The sequence below is a fragment of the Scyliorhinus torazame genome, chromosome 17 (assembly GCF_047496885.1).
Source record: "Scyliorhinus torazame isolate Kashiwa2021f chromosome 17, sScyTor2.1, whole genome shotgun sequence".
NCBI lineage: Eukaryota > Metazoa > Chordata > Chondrichthyes > Carcharhiniformes > Scyliorhinidae > Scyliorhinus > Scyliorhinus torazame.
In genome coordinates this window covers 155,905,676-155,930,677 of record NC_092723.1, presented here as the reverse complement: position 1 = coordinate 155,930,677, position 25,002 = coordinate 155,905,676, and the positions used below count along the sequence as shown (strand labels likewise).

At 48.0% G+C, this 25,002-nt stretch overlaps 1 protein-coding gene across 1 annotated transcript in view; it reads left to right on the top strand.

Annotated features, from left to right (window-relative positions):
• Window positions 1–25,002, top strand: part of rab11fip3 (RAB11 family interacting protein 3 (class II)) — a 158,553-nt gene that overhangs the window by 28,216 nt on the left and 105,335 nt on the right. The window lies entirely within an intron of this gene.

Below are 25,002 nucleotides of genomic sequence, written 5' to 3'. Positions count from 1 at the left end.
CGCGTATACCAAGACTGGAGTGCGGAGGTGGCGAGAAGGAGGGCGAGCTTTAATCGGGCCAAGGCAGTGCTTCACAAAAAGAAGATAAAATTCGGAATGCTGCAACCGGCAAGACTGTGGGTCACATATCAAGGGAGGCACCACTACTTTGAGACGGCGGATGAGGCGTGGACTTTTATCGTGGAAGAAAAATTGGAATGAGCGGGTTATTAAAAAAAGAACTTTTGAAACAAAGTGGTGGGGCGAGTATGGGGGGCGAAGAGGGGGGTAAAAAGGGGGGAAAGAGGAGTTTTATGTTATTAATCCTGCGATGTGGTAACTTTTCTCTCTTCCACAGGAGGTGGTGGGGGGAGGAAAGGAGGTGGAGGAGATGGGGCGTTGGCCATTGGGGGTGGGGCCAAGGGGGAAGCGCGAGCGCGGGCTCGGTTCCCGCGCTATGATAATCATGGCGGGAATAGGGAAGCAGGAAGGAGGGGGCGTCGCACGGTGCGAGCCGAGGTCACGGGGGGAAGCCGAGGTCGGCCAGAGTTTGCTGACTTCTGGGAGCAACACGGGGGGTGTAACTACGCTAGTGGGGGATCTAGCGGGGGGGGGGGGTGGGTGGGAGGGGGGAATTATTGGGCTGCTGCTGCTGGGGAGAGGGGGGAGCTGGCATGGGGTGGGATGGGCGGGGGGGGCACCGCCTGGGGGGGACACAGCTGCGTGGGAACCGGGTGAGGAGCTGGAAAAAGGGGATGGCTAATCGACAAGTGGGGGGGGGGGTAAAAAGCCCCCCAACCCAGCTGATCACGTGGAACGTGAGGGCTGAACGGGCCGATAAAGAGGGCACGGGTACTCGCACACCTGAAGAAACTTAAGGCAGACGTGGTTATGTTACAGGAAACGCACTTGAAACTGATAGACCAGGTGAGACTACGCAAAGGTTGGGTGGGGCAGGTGTTCCATTCGGGGCTAGATGCGAAAAACAGGGGGGTGGCTATATTGGTGGGGAAGCGGGTAATGTTTGAGGCAAAGACTATAGTGGCGGATAGCGGGGGCAGATACGTGATGGTGAGTGGCAAACTACAGGGGGAGACGGTGGTTTTGGTAAACGTATATGCCCCGAACTGGGATGATGCCAATTTTATGAGGCGTATGCTAGGACGCATCCCGGACCTAGAGGTGGGAAAGTTGGTAATGGTGGGAGATTTCAAAATGGTGTTGGAACCAGGGCTGGACAGGTCGAGGTCCAGGACTGGAAGGAGGCCGGCAGCAGCCAAGGTGCTTAAAGATTTTATGGAGCAGATGGGAGGAGTAGACCCGTGGAGATTTAGCAGACTTAGGAGTAAGGAGTTTTCATTTTTCTCCTATGTCCACGAAGTCTATTCGCGAATAGACTTTATTGTTTTGGGAAGGGCGTTGATCCCGAAGGTGAGGGGAACGGAGTATATGGCTATAGCCATTTCGGATCACGCTCCACATTGGGTGGACTTGGAGATAGGGGAGGAAACAGAAGGGCGCCCACCCTGGAGAATGGACATGGGACTAATGGCAGATGAGGGGGTGTGTCTAAGGGTGAGAGGGTGCATTGAAAAGTACTTGGAACTCAATGATAATGGGGAGGTCCAGGTGGGAGTGGTCTGGGAGGCGCTGAAGGCAGTGGTTAGAGGGGAGCTGATATCAATAAGGGCACATAAAGGAAAGCAGGAGAGTAGGGAACGGGAGCGGTTGCTGCAAGAACTTCTGAGGGTGGACAGGCAATATGCGGAGGCACCGGAGGAGGGACTGTACAGGGAAAGGCAAAGGCTACACGTAGAATTTGACTTGCTGACAACGGGTACTGCAGAGGCACAGTGGAGGAAGGCACAGGGTGTACAGTACGAATATGGGGAGAAGGCGAGCAGGTTGCTGGCCCACCAATTGAGGAAAAGGGGAGCAGCGAGGGAAATAGGGGGAGTGAGGGATGAGGAAGGAGAGATGGAGCGGGGAGCGGAGAGAGTGAATGGAGTGTTCAAGGCATTTTATAAAAAATTATACGAAGCTCAACCCCCGGATGGGAGGGAGAGAATGATGGGCTTTCTGGACCGGCTGGAATTTCCCAAGGTGGAGGAGCAGGAAAGGGTGGGACTGGGAGCACAGATTGAAATAGAGGAACTAGTGAAAGGAATTAGGAGCATGCAGGCGGGGAAGGCTCCGGGACCGGATGGATTCCCAGTTGAATTTTACAGGAAATATGTGGACTTGCTCGCCCCGCTACTGATGAGGACCTTTAATGAGGCAAAGGAAAGGGGACAGCTGCCCCCGACTATGTCTGAGGCAACGATATCGCTTCTCCTAAAGAAGGAAAAGGACCCGCTGCAATGCGGGTCCTATAGACCTATTTCCCTCCTAAATGTAGACGCTAAGATTCTGGCCAAAGTAATGGCAATGAGGATAGAGGATTGTGTCCCGGGGGTGGTCCATGAGGACCAAACTGGGTTTGTGAAAGGGAGACCGCTGAATACGAATATACGGAGGCTGCTAGGGGTAATGATGATGCCCCCACCAGAGGGGGAAGCGGAGATGGTGGTGGCGATGGATGCCGAGAAAGCATTTGATAGAGTGGAGTGAGATTATCTGTGGGAGGTGCTGAGGAGATTTGGTTTTGGAGATGAGTATGTTGGCTGGGTGCAGCTGTTGTATAGGGCCCCAGTGGCGAGTGTGGTCACGAATGGACGGGGATCTGCATACTTTCGGCTCCATAGAGGGACAAGGCAGGGATGCCCTCTGTCCCCATTATTGTTTGCACTGGCGATTGAGCCCCTGGCAATAGCATTGAGGGGTTCCAAGAAGTGGAGGGGAATACTTAGAGGAGGAGAAGAACACCGGGTATCTCTGTATGCGGATGATTTGTTGTTATATGTAGCGGACCCGGCGGAGGGGATGCCAGAGATAATGCGGACACTTCGGGAGTTTGGAGAATTCTCAGGATATAAACTGAACATGGGGAAAAGTGAGTTGTTTGTGGTGCATCCAGGGGAGCAGAGCAGAGAAATAGAGGACTTTCCGCTGAGGAAGGTAACAAGGGACTTTCGTTACTTGGGGATCCAGATAGCCAAGAATTGGGGTACATTGTATAGGTTAAATTTAACGCGATTGGTGGAACAAATGGAGGAGGACTTCAAGAGATGGGACATGGTATCCCTGTCACTGGCAGGGATGGTGCAGGCGGTTAAAATGGTGGTCCTCCCGAGATTCCTCTTTGTGTTTCAGTGCCTCTCGGTGGTGATCACGAAGGCTTTTTTCAAAAGGATCGAAAAGAGTATCATGAGTTTTGTGTGGGCCGGGAAGACCCCGAGAGTGAGGAAGGGATTCTTACAGCGTAGTAGGGATGGGGGGGGCTGGCACTACCGAGCCTAAGTGAGTACTACTGGGCCGCCAATATCTCAATGGTGAGTAAGTGGATGGGAGAAGAGGAGGGAGCAGCGTGGAAGAGATTGGAGAGGGCGTCCTGTAGGGGGACTAGCCTACAAGCTATGGTGACGGCCCCATTGCCGTTCTCACCGAAGAAATACACCACAAGCCCGGTGGTGGTGGCGACTTTGAAAATTTGGGGACAATGGAGACGGCATAGGGGAAAGACGGGAGCCTTGGTGGGTCCCCGATAAGAAATAACCATAGGTTTGCCCCGGGGAGAATGGACGGGGGATTTGGAATATGGCAAAGAGCAGGCGTAACGCAACTTAAAGATCTGTTTGTGGATGGGAAGTTCGCAATTCTGGGAGCGCTGACCGAGAAATATGGGTTGCCCCAAGGGAATGCATTCAGGTATATGCAACTGAGGGCTTTTGCGAGGCAACAGGTGAGGGAATTCCCGCAGCTCCCGACGCATGAGGTGCAGGACAGAGTGATCTCAAAGACATGGGTGGGGGACGGTAAGGTGTCAGATATATATAGGGAAATGAGGGACGAGGGGAGATTATGGTAGATGAGCTGAAAGGGAAATGGGAAGAAGAGCTGGGGGAGGAGATTGAGGAGGGGCTGTGGGCGGATGCCCTAAGTAGGGTAAACTCATCGTCCTCGTGTGCCAGGCTAAGCCTGATTCAGTTTAAGGTATTACACAGGGCGCATATGACTGGAGCACGGCTCAGTAAATTTTTTGGGGTAGAGGATAGGTGTGCGAGATGCTCGAGAAGCCCAGCGAATCACACCCACATGTTCTGGTCATGTCCGGCACTACAGGGGTTCTGCGTGGGGGTGACAAAGGTGCTTTCGAAAGTAGTGGGGGTCCAGGTCGAACCAAGCTGGGGGTTGGCTATATTTGGGGTTGCACAAGAGCCGGGAGTGCAGGAGGCAAGAGAGGCCGATGTTTTGGCCTTTGCGTCCCCAGTAGCCCGGCGCAGGATACTGTTGATGTGGAAGGAAGCCAAGCCCCCGGGGGTGGAGACCTGGATAAATGACATGGCAGGGTTTATAAAGCTGGAACGGATTAAGTTCGTCCTAAGGGGATTGGCTCAAGGGTTCACCAGGCGGTGGCAACCGTTCGTCGAATACCTCACAGAAAGATAGATGGAATGGAAAAGAAGAAGGCAGCAGCAGCAGCCCGGGGGGGGGGGGGGGGGGGAGGAACCAGAAGGACTCTCAGGGTTGTTAATATATATGTATAATATGTATAGGTCGTTGCTATAAATAATTGTATATTGGACTGTTAAATCATATTTTTGGAGAGTGTTTATCTGAGACAAGGCAGTTGCCATTTCGTTTTTGTTATATATTATTTATTCTTTGTTTATAAAACAGGTCATTGTTATTTATAGTTATATTATTGTGTAAAGGATACACCATGTACTGTGATGGTTGACCAAAAATTTTCAATAAAATATTTTTTTTTAAAAAAGGAAGGACAACACTTCTCCCAAGAGTTTCCTTTTAACATCATGTGGACACCTCAGTTCTCTGTTGCAAACAGGGTTGCAAAGGGGTTGACGGCTTGGGAGTCCGACTCGAGGTCGTCCCCTTCTCCCGGGTGCCAAACTCTGGAGTGAATTAGGGCTGAAAGGGCTGCGTGGTGTGAGTTGGGGTTGCTTTCGTCGTTGCGGACGAGTCTGTAGGAATTGTCGCGGTGCCAATAAGTTGTGTCGAGTTGTGTGGGGACAAAGTCGGGGTCGTCTGTGTGGTTCGGTGGTCGGTGGTGGGATTTGTTTTCAAAAGTGATCATGAAGGGATCACTGGAGTCTAAATCGGAGTCACTGGGTGTGGGTCCGGTTGTATGGGGATAGTAGGGAGGCGTGCTGTGGCTATCGTCCGAGTCACAGTCGCTGTCTCTGCTGCTGCAGTCTGTGGGCGTTCCGGGGCGGAGTGTAGATTTTGGGGGTGGAATCGAGGGCGTATCCGTGGCTGGGCTGGACGTGGTGGGGGTTGGTCGGGTTACGTTGGCTGTGGGCGGGGTGTGGTTTGCTGCGTCAAGCATGACGTTGTGGCCGTGGTTTGACTGTGCTCCATAAGCCTTTAACTGGTTGATATGAAACCACGCAGTCTTACCATTTGGGTATTTTATTTTATATACCGATGGGCTTACTTTATCCGTAATGGAGTACGGAACCGAGTATTTTGGTGACCGGAATGTGCTGGGGTTATATACAGACAACATCACTTGTTGTCCTATATCATACTCCGTTGCATGCGCTGCCTTATCAAAACAGACCTTGCTCTGTTTCTGTTTGGTGCCCAATTTAACTGCAGCTGCTAACTGAGCCGTCTGTACATTCGCAACTAATTGCTCAACGGCTTTCTCGTGGGTGAGGGCTGGTCAGGTCTAAACCTAACAAGTATTCTGTCCCTTTCATGGGGCGTCCGGTCATGAGAGTGTGTGGGCTGTAACCTGTGGAGGTGGAAACAGTGTTACGCAAAAACATCAGTGCAAACGGGAGGACTGAGTCCCAAGTGGTGTTCTGCTGGATCATTTTTCTGAGGGTAGTTTTTAGGGTCCGATTCATGCACTCCACTATACCACTCTACTGTGGGTGGTACGCAATATGGAATTTTTGGGTGATGCCAAATATCGTGAGGACGTTCTGCATGACCCGTCCCGTAAAGTGAGAACCTTGGTCCGATTCAGTACTGCGGGGGAGTCCCCATCTTGTAAAGATGTGGTGGGTTAGGATCTTGGCTGTGGTTTTTGCGGTGTTGGTGCAGGCTGGAAATGCTTCCACCCACTTTGTAAAAGTGTCTATGACCACCAGAACATATTTATAGCCATTCCTGCAAGGGGGCAATGGACCTATAAAATCAATCTGGAGGTTAGTCCAGGGGCCGTTAACGGGTCGGGTGTGGCTGAGTTGGGCCTTTTTTGCATATCTATCGGGGTTGTTCTGCGCACAGATAACGCAATTCTCGATGTAATGGCTTACATCTTCCTTGAGATTTGGCCACCAACAAAGCTGTTTGAGGTGGGCTGTGGTGGGATCGATTCCCTGGTGTCCATGACCATCATGGAATAAACAAATTAATTGGTTCCTATCCTGCTCAGGAACTACATAAAGGGTGTCCTTTAACACCACACCGTCATGTGTGGTCAGTGTATTTCTGAACCTCCTCGTAGGAGGCTGGAAACTTCCCTTTCACAATCTCAGTGAGAGTGCTATCCTGCTTCTGGGCCTCTACTAGATCCTCGATCCTAGTCTGCGTGACCTGAACTGCACTCACTGGCGCGCTTTCGGGGGGTTTCCAAAAGTACCCATGTCTGGATCCTGCCTTAGCCAGTGCATCGGCTCTTACATTTCCAGGGGGGGAGGAATGATGGTGGCTGCGGACTTTTATAATGCCAAAAGTCCTGTCCTTGGCTTTTTGCAAAATATGGCGGAGTAATGGGGCTTAGGGGAGGGGTTTTCCATCCGCGGAAACAAATCCTCTTGTTTCCCAGAGGGGCAGAAATTCTGTGAGGCTGTTGCAGACGTATAGGCTGTCTGAATATATGTCTGCTGGGCTGGGGAAGGAATCTGGGTGCTCTACAATGTACGCGATGGCCGCAAGCTCTGCTGCCTGAGCACCTAAGTGTCTGGGGAGTTTTAATGCTATCTCCTCGAGGGCGCGTCCCTGTGCGTCCTCAACATAAATCCCACAACCTGTTATGCGTTGCCCATCTAAGACTGTGGAAGATCCATCCACATAAATCCTAATGGGGTTACATGTGTCCGGCTGAGATGGATTTGCTAATTTTCTGGGGGGTGTTTTAGCTATAAAGCCTGTCTTGTGGTGGGGAGAGATGATTTCACACTCATGGGGGGTTCCGGGGTACTGTAAATTGTCCGCTATGTAGGTGTGGGTCTTTGTCCGTTTGGCTGTGATGTCCCATCCTTGTAAGAGAAGGGTCCATCTAGCAGCGCGGATTTGGCTGACGGTACCGTCCTTAAGTCGTCCGTCCAGTAAAAGTTGGGTGGGGGTGTGCTCGGTCAAAATGGTGATGGGGTTCAGTCCGGTAATATAGGAAAAGTACTGGACTGCCCAGAAAACTGCGAGCAGGTGCCTCTCACAGGCTGAAAATCCCTGCTCCACAGCATCTAAAATTCGGGAAGCATAGGCTACGGGTCTTAGCTGGTCGTGCCGTTTCTGGAGGAGCATGGCTGAAAGGGTGTGGTCTGTGGTCGCTACCTCTATGGCGTAAGGGGAAAGCGGGTCTGGAACTTGTAGTGCGGGGGCTGCTATGAGTGCCTGTTTGTTTTTTTAACTTTTAAAAATTCTCCTTTTTCACGTTTTCTCCCACATTTACACCCATCAACAAGATATGTCAATCCCCATAATAACAACGATCCCATTGTAAAACTCCTCCTCCCAACCTCGGTTCCCACCCCCAACCTCTGTTCCCTCCCCCCAACTTTCCACCCCGGCTAGACCACTCGGACCCTGTTCTGTCAGGGTTCGATGGCCGCAGCCCCTCCCCCCACCTCACTTCCGTTCACTGGCCGGCTTAAACCGGCCAGCGTGGAGGCCCCCGCCCGGGTCCCTTTCCCCCTTGCCCGGCCCTAGGAAACCCCAAAAATCCCCTTTTAGCACACAAACCCCGCATATCCACCTACACCCCAAAGAGCCCTCCTTTCGAGTGAAAGTCCCGTCCTTTCCCTTGTCCAAATATATGCAACATTGGCTCCTTTAGCCTCCACACCCGCGCGCAGTGATACAAAAAGAAAAGAAGAAAATACAGTCATGAGGTTACATCAGCACATGACCATTCTTCAATTTGTCAGTTCTGCCACAGTCCTTCTGCCTTCACAAAATCACTCCGCTGCTTCCGCCGTTCCAAAATAAAAGTCCCTGAGCTTGTAAGTCACCCTCAGCTTCGCTGGATATACAATGACGCACTGCACCTTGCCGATGTACACTGCCCTCTTCACCCGGTTGAAGGCAGCCCGCCTCCTTGCCAGCTCCACCGTAAAGTCCTGGTATACACGTATACCAGCTCCAGCCCACTGCACCACCCGCTTCTGCTTGGCCCAGCTCAGGACCTTCTCCTTCACACTGTACCTACGGAAGCACAGAGTCACTGCCCTTGGCGGCTCACTCGCCTTTGGTATAGGCCTCCACGACCGATGAGCCCGATCCAGTTCATATCTGGAGGGGTCCTCCACCTCCCCCAGTAGTTTTGCCAGCATCGCGGCAAAATACTCAGTCGGCTTCAGTCCTTCAACTCCTTTGGGCAGCCCCACGACCCTCCAATTCTGTCGCTGGATCTGTTTTCCAGATCTTCCATTTTTCCTCGCAGATTCTTGTTCGTGTCCATCACCTTCCGCATCTCCTTCCCCATCGAGGCAAGTTGATCACCGTGCTGCAATACCGTCTCCTCCACTTCCTTCAGCGCCTCCCCTTGCTCTCGCACCTCCGCCACTGCGCTCGCCACCGCCGTCTTCACTGGGGAAACCGCCTCCTCCACCAGCACATTCAAAACCTCCCTCATCTCCTTCCTCACCATCTCCATACATTTCTCAATCTGCGCCAACTGCTTTTGGAATTCCACAGCCATCACCTTAGTTAGTTCTTCAGCCGTAAGCACTGCGGCCTCCCTTGGTGCTCCAGCCTCTTTCCTTTGTTGACCCCGCATTGACCTTTCCCCTCTCCAACGGACTTTCAGCCGCTTTTTTCCCGGCTGTTTTTTTTGTGATTTTCGACATCCTTCTCCTTGCGCTATCCCCCGACATTTACTGCCGTCGCTGGCCTTAGGACCGGGCGTTACTCCCCGAAAATGCCGTTCCCGAACGGGAGCCCTCCAATGTGCGGCTGCCTCCCGCCCGCCGTCACCGGAAGTCCTATGAGTGCCTGTTTTAATGATTCCACAGCATCCGTATGCTGCGGAAGCCATTCCCAGGGGGCTCCTTTCTTTAAGAGGTCTGAGAGGGGCGCTGCCTTGCTGGCGAAACCGTCAATGTGGTTTCGGCAGTAGCCAACCAGTCCTAAAAACGACCGGAGGGCTGAAACGTTCTGGGGAAGGGGCAATTTAGTGATCGAGTCGATTCTTTTATGCTCGATCTCACGTTTGCCGTGTGTGATAATAGTACCCAAATATACCACTTTTTCTTCCAATATCTGGGCCTTTTTGGGGTTTAATTTACATCCAATTGACTGTAACAATTCCAGGAGTTCGGACAGAAGCTCAATGTGCTCTTCCTTAGTGTCTGTCTGCAGTAGTAGATCGTCTACATACTGTACCAGACATTCGGGGCGAGAAAATTTTGCTAGTCCATTTGCCAGCTGTCGGTGGAAAATGGAGGGGGAGTTGTGGAAGCCTTGTGGCGGGCATGTCCATGTGTACTGCTGCGCTCTGAAAGTGAAGGCAAATTTATACTGGCACGCCTTTGCCAATGGAATGGACCAGAATCCATTACTGACGTCCAAAACCGTGAAATATCGGGCATGGAGTCCCTGTTTGAGCATGGTCTCGGGACTTGTTGCTACGGTGGGGGCTGCTGCGGGGATGACTTTATTGAGTTCCTGATAATCAATGGTCAAGCGCCATGATCCGTCGGGCTTTCTCACTGACCAAATCGGGGCATTATTAGTTGAGGCTACCGATCTTAGTACGCCCTGCTCTAATAAGCTCCCTATAACCTTTAATATTTCTCCCTCTGCTTCTAGGGGAATCCGTACTGTTTCTGGGGTCTAGGGTCAGGTCCTGTTACTTGTACGGAGCCAGTCATCCGTCCACAGTCGTGCTTGTGGGTCGCGAATGCTGCCCTGTTTTTTTTTTTTTTTTTTTTTTTTTTTTTTGCAGGACTGCTCTAACCTGTCGGTCCGTGCTGAGTGTGGTGGGGTTGAACCAAAACTCGCCTACTGCGCTAATTTTGTTCATGTAGTCCCCTATGTTGAGCGTTGCGGGGGCTCTAGCGGATTTCGCCATCTTCCAGACACACTGGTTGACTGGATAGAAAGATAGGTGGTGGGAATTCATAAAGTCGATTCCCAGAATGTGTTCTGCTGTGTGGGGCAGGTCGACTAACACTACGGGGTGTTTTGTGGTAATGTTTCCTATTTGGATGGGTACAGGGGCTGTGATGTGTCCCTGCTGTGAGTGGCCTGTGAAGCCGCTGAGGGTGATAGTGGCTGTAGTGGGCCATGTGTCCTGACAAAGGGTGGAGGAATTTAAGGTGGTGCGGGACCCTCCTGTGTCCCAAAGAAACTCGATAGGCTGTCCCCGAATTTTCGCTGCGACTGCAGGTCGTCCTGACCTATCCCAAAGGGTATCGCAGACCCAACTGGGGGAGCCTGTACACCATCAGTCCGTTCCGGTCAAGTCCGTTTGATCCGAACGGGCGCTAACGCTATGTAAGGGATCTGCCTTTTTCTTACTGAGTGCCTGTCTGTTGGGCTCTCGGTGGCTTTTTAGGGGCATTGCATTCTTTGGCAAAACGTCCCAACTGTCTGCAATTGTAGCATTCTTGCAGTTTTGTTGGGGGGGGGCTGTTCTTTCCCTCATTTACCCAGGCGGGGTTGTGGGGTGTGGCTTTTACTGCCTGCATGTCTGCGGCGGCTTGCTTTTCCTCTGTGGTTTCAGCGGCGGGTCGATTGTGAACAGACTGCTCCCAAACGCCGGACAATCTTTTAACCACCCACTTCTCGTTACGAGCCTCCTCCGAGGGATCATAATTACTACAGGCATTCTGTCCTGCCTCTCTGGCATGGGAGATAAGGGTGCGGGTCCATTTGGCCATATTGTCTGGGGACAAATGGGCACGGTCTACATCTCCGAAAACGGCTTCAAAATGAATCCACAGGCGTCCTGCGAACGGTGTGGGGTGTTCAGACTTCTTCTGCCTACACTTATTTAGGCCATCTACAGGGTCACCCCGGTTATACCTGATCGCATCCAGGATCGCGGTATGCATTTCTGCAAGGGTGCCTCCTCCTACGTTCTGTGGGTCGGGAAGGGCTGCTGCTACCGATGGATCTAGACTTAGAACCATGAGCTTTACATGCTCTCTCTCATCTAGGCCGTACATGGTCGCCTGATGTTTGACGGTGGCAAAGAAATGATGTGTGTCTGAAGCGGGGAGGAACGGTGTGATTTTTGCACACGCGTCTCGTAATTGGGTCACTGAGGGGGGTGGAATATAGGAATTCCGCCTCGTCTGATTTGGCTGTGCGGTGGGTTGTTACAGGGTTCATGGGAGCCTGAACTACCAGCTGTGTGGGGGGCGGTGGTGCTTTTCTCCTTTGGGGCTTTCCCTGCGCACACGTTCCCTGAACATATCTCTGCGCTGTTTCCTGTAATTCTTCCCAATCAGGGCCGTCTTCCTGGTCTAAACTTTCCCCAAAGGTTTCTTGGAATCCCTTTTGGACAGAAAGCAGTGATTGCAGGTCTGCAATTTGCTTCCGGCACTTCGTATGGTCTATGGTGCTCTGCCTTTGTTCCGTGGTTGCAGCGTGGAGCGCTCTCAAGGCTGCCTTGAGATCACTACATTGCTTCTGTAGCGTCTCCACCTGCTTCTCTGTTTCTTTCTTTACCAGGACTGCACGCTGTGTGTCCTGATGAGCCTTTTCGTACTGGGACTGGAAACTACTCAAATGCGCCAGACAAGACTGGTGACCCCGTTTGGCGACCTCTTCGTCCTTTGCTGCTAATTTCCGCCTTAATTCCAGATTCTCTTTCTCCACCTCGCATACATCGACTTTACTCATACGATGTATGCCCTCTACTTCTTTGCGGAGCGTCCTAACGACCTCCTCTGTGCCTTACAATTGTGCCAGACAGGACACCATTGCCATCGGCTTGCGAGCTTTTGTTAAATTCTTTTTGTGGATTTCACTTCTCCCACCAAGTATGCCCTATACTTCCGGGACCTGCGTCGTCATTATTACAAGAATCATTCCACATGGGCCATCTTTTGCCCTTGAGGTATTTCCGAATCTCCTCTTCCCAAGTGGGGCACTGTCCCACTCTACTGCTGCTGGTCGCTGCGACCGCAAATTCCTCTGGATTCATGAGTCGTTGCATTGCCTGCATGGCATCTCTCCTATCTGCTTGCTTTGGTTAAATTTGGAACAGGGTACTAAGGTGGTGTCGTAGATGCGGGTACGGCTTGCGCTAATTTCCGAAAATACAGACTTCTGACAGTTTTGACGCAACAAAAATCTATCAGTTTTACCTTATAGCCCTGTTAGTTTCGCATGCGCATACACACTTCCAAATTATGAATTATTAATCAGAACCGCTTGAACACTTGTGATTTTTGTTTCCAATTGGATTCTAATTCAAAATTTCTTGGGTTCTCCCGGAGTGGTTTTCCACTTCTAGATCGGGTCCCGTCAGGATGTCGCCAAAATGTTGCTCTGATTAGCCTTAGTTTTATTAGCTCTAATTCTGTCACCTTTGCTCACGAGTCGCCAGATATCTTTCTGATACCGCCGCGTGGTTCAAGCTCAAGTAATGAGTAATAAGACAGCACTCCGCTTAGTAAATGTTAAATCAACGATCATTTATTATATACAGCAATAAATACTTACACAATAATACTACCTCTAGACTATTACCTACCACTAAAGGCAAAGACTTAACTTTGGTGATGGCCCACCAGGTCAGGGAAACGAATGGCTTATTGAATTGGGTCTGGCCTGTGGGATTCAAAAAGACTGGTACGGGTCGATAGTCTGGAACACCTATCAGGTAGCGATCGCTGGAGTAAGACTTACTTGTTCTTTCGTTGAAGGGTCTCGAAGGTTTCGAGTAGGAGAAGAAGGGTCGATCTGAACTTGGCCCCTATCTTTATAGTTCCCTGGGGCTTCCCGCCTCTCGGGGCGGACCTTGACCCTGGTCCCAAGTGATTGGACTTGGTCCCAATCACTGGGTTCGATATGCTCCAATAATGGAGCGATTCCGGGGGGGTGGTTGTTCACCCTTCTTTGTCTCGGCCACTGCTGGCACCGAGAGGTCTGGATCGGCTTTCAATTGCTAATGTGTTGCAATTGTTCCCGGGGATCGCCGATTAAACTGCAGATGGCTGGGTTGATGTGCTGCTAATGGTTGCAGGTATCGATCTGGGCCGACTTCCCCAGAGCCGAATACACTGTTCTGTCTGCAGCTGTCCGTTTGTGCCCTGTTGGCTGATTTTTCCCATCAGCCTTTTCAGTTCGCCATTTTACATCGGGGTTTGGCCAAATTAATCGGGAATCAGCCATTTTAGGTGGCTACAAGGTCATGAGTTTTAGAAGGTGCTGTTGAAGGAGCCTTGGCAAGTTTCTGCAGTTCATCTTGTAGATGGCACACTGTTGCTGAGCCAATTGTGGACAGGGTGCTAATCGAAGGAGCTGCTTTGTCCTGCATGATGTCAAGCTTTTGTAGTGTTGGGGCTGCACTCATCCAGGCTGGTGGAGAGGATTCCAGCACACTCCTGACTTGAGCCTTTTAGATGATAGACAAGTTTTGGGGAGTCGGGAGACGAGTTGCTCGCCCAATTCTTGATGGTAATGCCAGTGACTGTCAAGGGGGATAGCAAGATTCTGTCCTGTGAGAGATGGTCATTGCTTAACATCTTCGTGGCATGAATGTTAATTGTCACTGATCAGCCCAACCCTGAATGTTGTCCAGGTCTTGCTGCATGCATTAGCCGTTAAATCAATCTTTTAGGATACCAAGCCCATTTGGTGTGAGGATTCTGTGGGATCATGCCATCTCCCATACATGTCCAAGAGACACAATTTTAATTTTAAACTGTACTCTTCACATCAATACACCAAATTCACTGCCAAATGTCATCGAGATGCCAATAAACTTTGGTTGTTGGGACAGTGTTGTTCAGATTGAATTGCTGACTGTCTACAGCTCAGATCACTTAAAGGTTTTTCTCAACAATTTGCAGAAAGTCTTACCTAAGCGAAACAGGTTAAGTATCCTTTTTACATGAGTCCAAAGACTGAAAACATTGAGAAACCACAATTTTTTGAACCTTAGCGACATTTAGAGCAGGAAGTCTAGTTGTTTGTCTGCATTGTTTACTTTGCAATTCTTTTTGTGGTGACCATGTCAAAAATAAACTTATTACAGGTAGCTTGTATTTATTATTCAGTAGTACACCTTTTATAGCCATTTTATTTACTTTGACTATAGGCTTAGGCTAAGTTTATATGTGGTATCCAAAAAAATTATCTCCGATGCAATCCGTCCTGAGGGTTTTGGACCTGTAGTATGATTCTCGTAAAGGATTAGAAGTGCACTAATCTTAGCAAGCAGCCAACCCAGTAAATTGTTTGGAAGGTGGGAGTGCTGTATGGTTTCTGTCTTTTCTTCAGTTCTATTTTTTTCATAGGACCGTACATATAATGTCGAAGGAGGCCATTTGGCCCATCGAGTTTGCACCAGTCGTGGGCAGCATGGTCGTGCAGTGGGTAGCACTGCAGCCTCGCGGCGCTGAGGTCCCAGGTTCGGTCCTGCCTCTGGGTCACTATCTGTGTGGAGTTTGCACATTCTCCCTGTGTTTGTGTGGGTTTCGACCCCACAACCCAAAGATGTGCAGGGTAGGTGGATTGGCCACGTGAAATTGCCCCTTAGTTGGAAAAATGAATTGGGTACTCTAATTTTTTTTTTTTTAGTAGGTGTTTGCACCAGTCCTCTGAAAAGAGTTCCCTACCTAGGCTCACTCCCCTGTAACCCCAACTAACTGTTGGATCCGAAGGGGCAATTTAGCATGGCAAATTCACCTAACTTGCACATCTTAGAACTGGGGAGGCAACTGGAGGAAGCCCACGCTGACACTAGGAGAAAATGCAAACTCACAGTCACCCAAGGCTGGAATTGAACCCGGGTCCCTGACAGGCAGCAGTGCTAATCACTGTGCCACCGTGCCGCCCACATTTTGATTCTGATTTAGGTCTGCTTCATGGATTTTGTATTCTCCTATTCTCTTGCTTGAATCGTAAATGATATTGTATTGTGGGTCATTGGGTTTTGCCTTTGGACTTAACCTGCTTTAGTTTATTTGGATATCCAAGCATTAAATAAAGTGACACACAAAGTTATTACTCAAAACAGTTGTTCAGTATCTCTATCTGCTTACCTATTTATCTATACCTTGCACTCCATTTTTCTCATGTGCCAAATTTAATTCTTCATTGGGACTCTGCAATCAGGTCAGTTTTATTATCTGACCACCTTGTATAATAACTGTACAATCATTCAGTTTTCAAGTATTTCCTTTCATCTTGGGCTCAATTAAACTGACCTGGACTGACCTCTTGTATTGTGCTCAAAGTGAACCTGCATTTGTGCCTCTTTTCAGAGTCCTATCCCCCATTGAGTCTAAATTATAGGGTAAATGAATTCCCTTTTTTAATTGCAGTAATTCTGCACCAGATTTTGAGATTAAACTGTAGTGTGTGTGTGGAAGGACATTTTAAGCTATTAATTTTGTAAAACTAACTTTCACTCCTATTTGAAGGAGCCCCATAAAAGAACATTTATTTCCTATAAACTTTGGTATAAAGTCATTTACTCTGAGGTTGTGATGCAGCCATGCAAGACTGAACTTGTTGATTGTAGAATCTGTGCTGCAACTTCTATTTTTATCACGAAAGGTAACCAGCAAACGGAATCCAATGCTGAAGCGCTGCTCAGAAGCTGTAGCTGTAACAAGCTAGAAGTTGTACATCTTTGCCAATGCATCACACAAGCAGGTTGCTTTCTATTTGCTTGGCACAATCCTGTCTGCATCCCAGAAATTGCACCTGAATTATTTAATGTGGTGGCAGTTGTTTGCTTTGATAGTTGCTACGTTTCAGAGGGATGTTTGTGCCGAACGGGTAATTTTATTGTGTGCGGGTTTGGTGCTGTGTTGGTTTTGTTACATAATTAGTGTTGACTTGACTAACAGCTGAGCTGCTTTTATATTGCTACCAAGGAATAGACTGGTTTCTGGGTGGTGCCAATGTGACTTGGATTTCTGGAAGCTTTGAAGAGCGTTTGAATTTGTTTTTTAAAAAACCTGTGCACTTGCTGTTCCCCTCTTGTCCCTCCCTCCCCAATCTTTTCTCTCTCTCTCCCCTGGTGGTGTTCCCATGCATCTACTGTCCTTGTCCTTCTTGGTGATAGAGGCTGCAGGTTTGGGAGTTGCTGCACTGAATCTTTTCGATGGTGCACACACTTTGCCACTGTGCATTGGTGGTGGAGCACAAGTCTTCCAACACTATTACTGGAATATTGTTGAGATCCATAACTAAAAGTATCCAATGCCCCAGCCACTCTTTGATATCATGGAGTGGATTGAATTGGGCAAAGACTAGCCTCTGCCATAGCTGTATCGGAAAGAGTAGGCTATTCAGCCCCTCGTGCCTACTCTGCCATTCAACTAAATCATGACTGATCTTCAAGCACCCATGTCTTTTCCTGCGCTATTCCCCCATATCACTTGATACCTTTAATATTTGGAAAACTATTCTTGTTTTTTATGTTCATTCAGGGATGTGACCAGTATTTGTTGCCCAACCCTAATTGCTCTTCGGTGGTGGTGAGCTTTCTTGAACTGCTGCAGTCCATGAGGTGTAGGTATACCCACAGTGCATATAGGAAGGGGGTTCCTGCATTATGACCTAAAATACTTGCCTTCCATCTGCAGGCCTCTATTTTCCATCATTCCATTTCAATCCCATCTGCCATACCTACAGCACTAAAAGTTCTTAATCAAAATTAAGAACTGCGTTTGGGTGTCGTGTTATACATCCTCATTCTCTTGACTTCTCTCTCGACCTTGGGCAAAAATCTCCGACTTTTCTCTCCCTACCCATGTATCATTCTCTCACCATTGCTTCTGATCTCTCCTTGCCCTCCCTTCCTCGTCTGTGCATGCCCCCTTGACAACCATATCTGGTTAGGACCAGATGATGACATCTAGCTCGACTTCATTCCCTCAGCATGTCCACTGCACCTATGGTATTGAACTGCTTGTGACATTTAGTCTTGCATGCATCTTCAGCACAATATGGAGGAAACAAATCTTTGGCTTGTTCAAACCTTCCCAATTCCACCTGCCATCTTTGAATTTTGAAAAGACATTAACTTGAGTATGTAAGTAAATAAATATCATTCAAACAGCTATTTCTCTGTACATATAATGTGGCGATGCCTACGTTGGACTGGGGTGAGCACAGTAAGAAGTCTTACAACACCAGGTTAAAAGTCCAACAGGTTTGTTTCAAACCACTAGCTTTCGGAGCACTGCACCTTCCTCGGGTGATTCACCTGAGGAAGGAGCAGTGCTCCGAAAACTAGTGGTTTGAAACAAACCTGTTGGACTTTAACCTGGTGTTGTGAGACTTCTCTCTGTACATGTGCATTGCAAGTACAGAAAATATGTGGTTTATTTTACTCAAATCTGGGCCTTGGGATTAATGAGGCTCTACAATTGGCTCCAATTGTCACATCTCTGATTTGATAGACCAGTATTTTTAAAAATCTTTATTGTCACAAGTAGGCTTACATTAACAGTGCAATGAAGTTACTGTGAAAAGTTTCTAGTCTCCACATTCCGGCGCCTGTTCGGGTACACAGTGGGAGAATTCAGAATGTCCAATTCACCTAATAGCACTTTGTGTGACCTTCTCCCACCAGTCTCCACTGGACGTCACACTTCCTCCATTGTTGCAATATTATCAGACTGCTTATCTGATATCTAGTACTGGTTGAGCAGACATTCCCTCCAGTTAAATATTGGAAAGACTGAAGCCATTGTATTCAGTCCCCATTCCAAACTCCACTCCTTGGCTATCAGCTCTCTCTCTCTCTCTCTCTCGCTCGCTCGCTCGCTCTCTCTCTCTCTCTCTCTCTCTCTCTCTCTCTCTCTCTCTCTCTCTCTCTCTCTCTCTGGCAACAGTCTAAAATTAAGTCAATAATGTTCGCAAACTTGGTGCCACATTTTGATTCTGAGATGAGCTTCTGACCTCATTCCTGCCAACACTAGGGCTGTCTAGTCGTATTTCCATAACATTGCTTGACCTGGCCCCTGTCTCAGCTCATCTGCTGCTGAAACCCTCATCCATCCTTTCATTTCCTTTAGATTTAACAATTCCAACACGCTCCTGGATGGTCTCCAACGTTAAATTTGACGTCATCCAAAACTCTTCTGCCCGTGTCTTAACTTGCAACAAGTCCTGCTCCCCTGTCAGCCCTGTACATACACCTCATTGATCTACATTGGCTCTTGGTTAAGCAACATCTCGGATTTAAAGATTCTCATCCTGATTTTCGAATCCCTTCACAGCCTTGCCCATCTCTTTCTCTGTAATCTCCTCCAATGGCACGGGAGCACAGTGGTTAGCACTGTCGCTTCACAGCTCCAGGGTCCCAGGTTCGATTTGCATCTTGGGTCACTGTGTGTGTGGAGTCTGCACATTCTTCTCGTGTCTGCGTGGGTTTCCTCCGGGTGCTCTGGTTTCTCCCATAGTCGAAAGATGTGCAGGTTAGGTGGATTAGCCGTGCTGAAATTGCCCTTAGTGCCCAAAATGGTTGGGTGGGTTGCAGAGATAGGGTGGGGTGTACGTTCCAAGGGCCGGTGCAGACTCGATGGGCCTATTGGCCTCCTTCTGCACTTTGAATTCTAAGAAACCTCACAATCCTCTGAGATCTCTGCACTCCTTTAATTCTGGTCTCTTGTGCATTCCAAATCATCATTCTTTCGCTATTGGCGGCTGTGTTTTCAGTTGCCTGTGTCCCAAGCTTCGAAATCCCCTCCCTACAGCTCTTTGTCTCTCTGGTTTGCTTTTCTCATTCAACTTCTTGAAACATAACTTTTGAACATCTGAACATCTACCCTAATATCTCCTTACGTGGCTTGAAGTCGTACTTTATTTTCGAATACAGCTGTGAAGCACCTTATGTTAAAGTTGCTGTATTAAGTTGTTGGGTTCTGAGATTTAGCATTAACTGGTTGTTGGGTTTGGAAGTAATGTTTGTAATGAGTGATTCTGTAAATAAAAGCTTTTAAGCATGTAAAGGTTAGGCTTCAGGTCAATCCTCCTTCATCACATGCTATATGGAAAAGAGTATTATATAGGGATGTTTCTGTCCCACCTTCTTGCAATCTCTATCATAGAAAAAATTGCTTTAATGAATGCACGCTGTTCCAGGGAGGCCAGTTGGCCAATGGGGTAAAAAATTTCCCCTGAAGTCTGATTTCTCCAAAACTTGGGACCTGCTATCTTTTTTTATATTGCTAAATTTCATCCATGTCGGTGGTACATTACACTTCAAACATTTCAACTGGTTTCAAAGGTCTTGTGTAGATGGTCTGAACATCCTCGGTACATGAACCATGCAATGCAGTCTGAGCCAGGTAGCACATAACTTGCCAGGATCCATGACTTGTTTTGCAAGGTTAATCCAGGCCGGTGAGGGAGTGTACCAGCAACCTTCAGGCTAACAGGGAGTAAGTTTTGCTGCTGACTGCTCAACAGTGGTTCTTTGGATAACATCCCTGTGGTGACGAGAAGTGATAAGATCACAGGAACATGGGACCTGGGAGCAGGAGGAGGCCATTTTGACTTTTGAGTCTGTTCCTGTTGGTGTTTTGGAAATTGTCCTTGGTCTCTTGAGTCAATGTTTCCACTGAATGCTTAATATAGGAAGTAATAAAACTGGAATGAATCCATGCAGGTTGGAAAAACATGGATTGCAGATTAATGAGCGGGGATCAGTGTTGGGATAGTTCCTTCCCTTCCTGGTCACTTGTACAATTGAAAATTGGGTGAGATCAATACTGTCTGCCTGGTACATTTAGAAACATCAATTCATCTTTTCCTGATGGGATAATTCCAAGGTCTTTGGTATATGGAAGAAGATTGATTTAGAAAAGTTGCCAGAGCCAGTAGATTTAAAAATAACAGTATACAGGAATAACTTCTACATTGTGCTTGAAAAGATGCTTGATGTCCACGAAAGCAGAAATGGCATCAAAAAATATTGTTGAAAATGAGCTTTTTGATTTTGTTTTTTTTACCTGAGGGAGGTGGCAAGCTGGAGATGAGTGGAAGCCAATGTGAAGCTGGAAATGAGGAATGGGCCTGTTGGAGAATTGTGACAACATGGACATGGGGCTGGAAGGTATAATGTGTGTAAAAAGCATCCAGGGATTTGAAAGGGAGGGCAAAGATTTTTGGCATTTGAGACCTTGTGGAGCTTGGAGGACAGGACCAATGCAGGCAGGGTCTTGTTATGAGTGACGTGAAGACCATTTTGTAGCAGTATAGATTTTTAGCTTGGAGGTGAATTTAGAATCGGAGGATTGGGCAGTGGCTGAAGATATTGTGAGGTAAGAGAATGCAGTCTGGGTGATGGATCAGGCCCGCAGAAGGAAGTGAACTTGACGAGCACTCCCATCAATTCTGCACTATGGGATGCTGGTATCCAAGCAGAAGCTGTGGAGGGAAATTGTTTTAAAACCAGGGAGATCTAGCAAGGGCTAACATGGAAGACGTTTGGCCCGTCCAAATTTTTATTGTCTGATAGCTGCTGTCACCATTTTTGGCTGCCTCTGGGCAGAAGTGAAGCTGGATATCATTGCTTCCAGAAAAGGTAGCTGGGGTGGGAAAACATAGCCTCCTGTTGTACACTGGGCCATCAGGAGGTCATGAGAGCAAAGATCATTTGAAGTGATTTTAGAATTTGGGTCTTTTATTCATGGTCAATGGGATATGGGTTTGCCTTATCCATTGGAATATAGGACTTGGGAGCAGGAATAGGCATTGACCCCTTCAATCTGCTCTGTCATTCTCAAGATCATGGCTGATCTGGTTGTGGTCTCGACTCCACTTGCTGCCTGCCCCCCCCCCCCCCATAACCCTCGACTCCCTTGTCTAGTAAAAATCTGTCTAACTTTGCCTTGAATAAATTCAATGACCCAGCTTCCATTGCTTTCTAGATGTGCTTTCTTCACTGCTTACCCAACATTCCATCAATTGGCAGAGGATTGTGGGAAGGATTACAGGTATTTCTGTTCACATGCTGAATGAGGCTATTTGGCCCATCGTGTCTGTGCCAGCCCTCTGAAGAAGCAATTCACCTTTTGCCACTCCCCTGCCTTTTTCCTGTAGCCCTGCATATTTTTTTTCCCTTTTCAAGTAATAATCCACTTCCCTCTTCAAAGCCTCAACCCTGCCTCCACCACACTTTGAGCAGCACATTGCGAGTCCTAATTATTCAGTGTGTGAAAATATTGTTCCTCATGTTGCCATTGATTCTTTGTAGCACTTACTTGAATCTGTCTCCTGGTCCTCAATCCTTCTACCCATGTTCAAACCCCACATGATTTTAAATATTTCTATCAAATCTTCTGTAGCCTTCTCCAAGGAGAACAGTCCCAACTTCAATTGACCTACATAGCTAAACCTCCTGATCCCTCAACCCTGGAACCATTTTTGTGAACCTTTTCTGTACTCTCTTGTACAGCATCTAGATCTGAGCACATTACTTCAGTTGAGGCCAAACCAGTTGAGGCCAAACCAGTGTTTTTATGCAGGTTCAAAATGGGTTCCCTGCTTTTGTACTTTGTGCACCTATTGGGAAAAAGTCCAGGATGCTGATGCTGTATGTTCACTCCACTGCCCTACCACCAATGATTTATGCACATCTCCACCCAGGTCCCAATGCTCCTGCATCCCCTTTAGAATTGTATCCTGTATTTTTGTTATAACCCTCCGGGAAGTCACAAGATGAGGACAATTCGATTCCAGGCGACCTCCTCGGAGTTCCCCCGGTAATGAGGGTGGAGTTTCCCCCCTTAACTGAGAGCTCAACTCTCTAGTATAAAACCCCCGCCTGGGAGCAGGTCGGGGGGGAGGCTTTTGGGGAGAGTGTGATTTTGTGAATAAATAGAATCGTTGTTTTCGACCTGGCTGTTCCATGTGTGCTGCTTTAGTGGATTCTGCAATTTTGTAGTTTCTGTGGTCTTCCTACCAAAATGAATCACTTCATGCTTCTTGGCATTAAATTTCATCTGCAACTTGTCTGCCTATTCCACCGACCTGTTTGTCCTTTGAAGTTCTACATTATCCTTGAGGTTTACAATACTACCAAGTTTCCTATCATCTGAAATTGTCCTGTACACCCAAGGCTTGTATCATTAATAATATAGATCAGAAAGAACAGAGAAACACTGATCCCCGGGAAACACCGCTACAAACCTTCCTTGACTTGCAGGGGTAAACAACTGTTCACCACTACTTTGTTCCCTACGTTGCACCCTATCACTGGTATTCCTGCTACTATTGTCCTTTTTATTCCATGATGTGTTTTGTGTGGTACTTTTTGGAGGTCTATGTATACCACCTCAACCGTCTGTTATCTTATCAAAACCTTGAGGGCACTATTTGCCCGTTACAAATCAATACTGGCCTTCCTTAATTAACCTGTATTTGCATAGTTGGCTATTAATTCCGCTATTAATTTTGTATCTGCTTTCCCTTTTAATAACCAATATCTGACACTACCATTGGTTGAGGGAGAAGGGTAAACAACTGCTAGGGTGTGGCAGCACTGCCCAGAAACTGGCATTCCCTTTTTTGAGCAAGTGTCTGAGCTCCTAATTAATGGGTTGTACAATGTCCTAGCTTGGAGAGAACTGAGAATATACTAGTAAGAATGGAGCTTGATTTGAGGTTCTGAGTTGTGCTTTGGAGAGGGAGTGGGGTGGGGAGGTGATGCAGGTTAAAGTGGAGTTGGGGTATGAGATGGTGATTGGCCATCAAATCAGGTGGGTTGTAATGGATTACTGTGTTAATGTGATCTCCTAATTCTAACCTTGATCAAAGGATGTTTACTGGTTGCTTGGATGCATGGCTGATAACCTATCATGTTTTGTAGTTTGTATCATCAGTATTTGAAGTAGGGAATGTTGTATTGGCCAGTGGTGTAAAGCATACTGAGGCACTCACTCAGTCATGCAGTGTATTATTTTTCATGTATCGGGGTTCATCTGAAATTGTCAATGTTGAATTGAGGCCTCGTAACTTCCTATTGTTACAAAATTAGGAATCTGTACTGAACCGTCCTTTTGCTGCAGTCTACATAGTGTGCATTTTTCATTGTGGATGACAGATCTGATTTGGGTGCAGAGTAGATGTGTTTTGTGTACCTTTCATCCAACAGCATGATCCACACAGTGCTGATATTGCAGCTACGATATAGAAAAGTATACACCTGATGAGATGCGTCCTTCCGTCTGTTTTGTTGCTAAAGTATTGTTCGAAAGTCTTGTTAGATGGGGAACCATGTCACTCTGCTGCTTGGGGCTGTTTTCATAGCCTCCTGGGGTAATATCTTTAAGTGCATTCAATAGGCCAAGATTGGCAGGTGGACAAGCATTAATATATTTGAAATTCCTGTCTGACACCTTCCCATGGTTTATTGCTTATTAGGTCACAGACTTTCTTGTTCCCTTCAGCTAAAAGGTTGAGTCCAGTGGATTGGGGGGGGGGGGGGGGGGGGGTTGCAGCCTACGTGTTTTCATGGGGATTGTTGTTGTACAGTGAGCTTACCATGCCAGTTTCTGTTGGCCAGGGAAGTAAATTGCTTCATGATAATGTGAAGTAACCACCTTGCCATCCAAGGGAACCCCATGAGTGTACTCAGCTTCTAGCTGAAGAGGACAAATAGAGTCTATAGCCACCTTGTTTGGGAGGGGTATGCCCTCCCTACAGAGCTTATAGGTGCGATCTCCCCAAAAGGGGCCAACGTTCCCGAGCGAGCGTGTTTAGCTGTGTGTTTCACGGCACTCGAGGTTTAAATAAGGGGCCTAAACGGGGAGCGAGTGGACGAGGCTGCACATAGCCCCGTTCTTTTACAAAAAGGTGCTCCGCTCGCCGGAACTCCCCATTGTAGCGAGAGATCAGGATGCTATTTTTAAATGGCGTCCCAATTCCAAGACCCACCCAAAAAATCCCCAATGCCCATGGCGGGCAATTGTGCTCGTGCAAAAAATGCCAGCTTGGCACCTTGGCAGTGCCCCTGCCAGCTGGCAGTGCTGCTCTCCTTGGAGACCCCCCCACAAGTGCCATTTCGGCTGGTCCCCATTTGTGGGGATCAGTACCAAACTGCTCCCGAGGTCCCCGAGGCGATGGGATTGAATCCCAAAGCCTCAGCTACCTTCGGAATCTGCACATTGGAGTGTTGGAATAAGGCTTATGCCTCTGTTATATGCAGATTTGCCAAAAACTGATCCCGCCCATAGACAGAACTCCCCTTGCCATGTCTCGCAAGATTCAACGGAGCCGGGTAGATCCTGGGAGTGGGGTCTCCTGGCTTTCACTGACCACGCTGCACCGCTGCTTTTCAGGCGCAGCATGGCCAGAAGATTGCCCCCTATATTTATTGGTTTGGCCATGTAAGACACTTGTGTAATAAACTTGTCGGAGTTCGGACAAAATGCAAGGATATGAAACTAAACATCTGTTCTTTCAAATAGTTAGCACAGGCATGATGGGCTAAATGGCCTCCTATAATCTAAACTTTTGATTCTTCAATGGAACCAAATAGTTTTGTAAAATATCTTGTTACCCGTGTGCACTGCAGTGCTCTAAGCT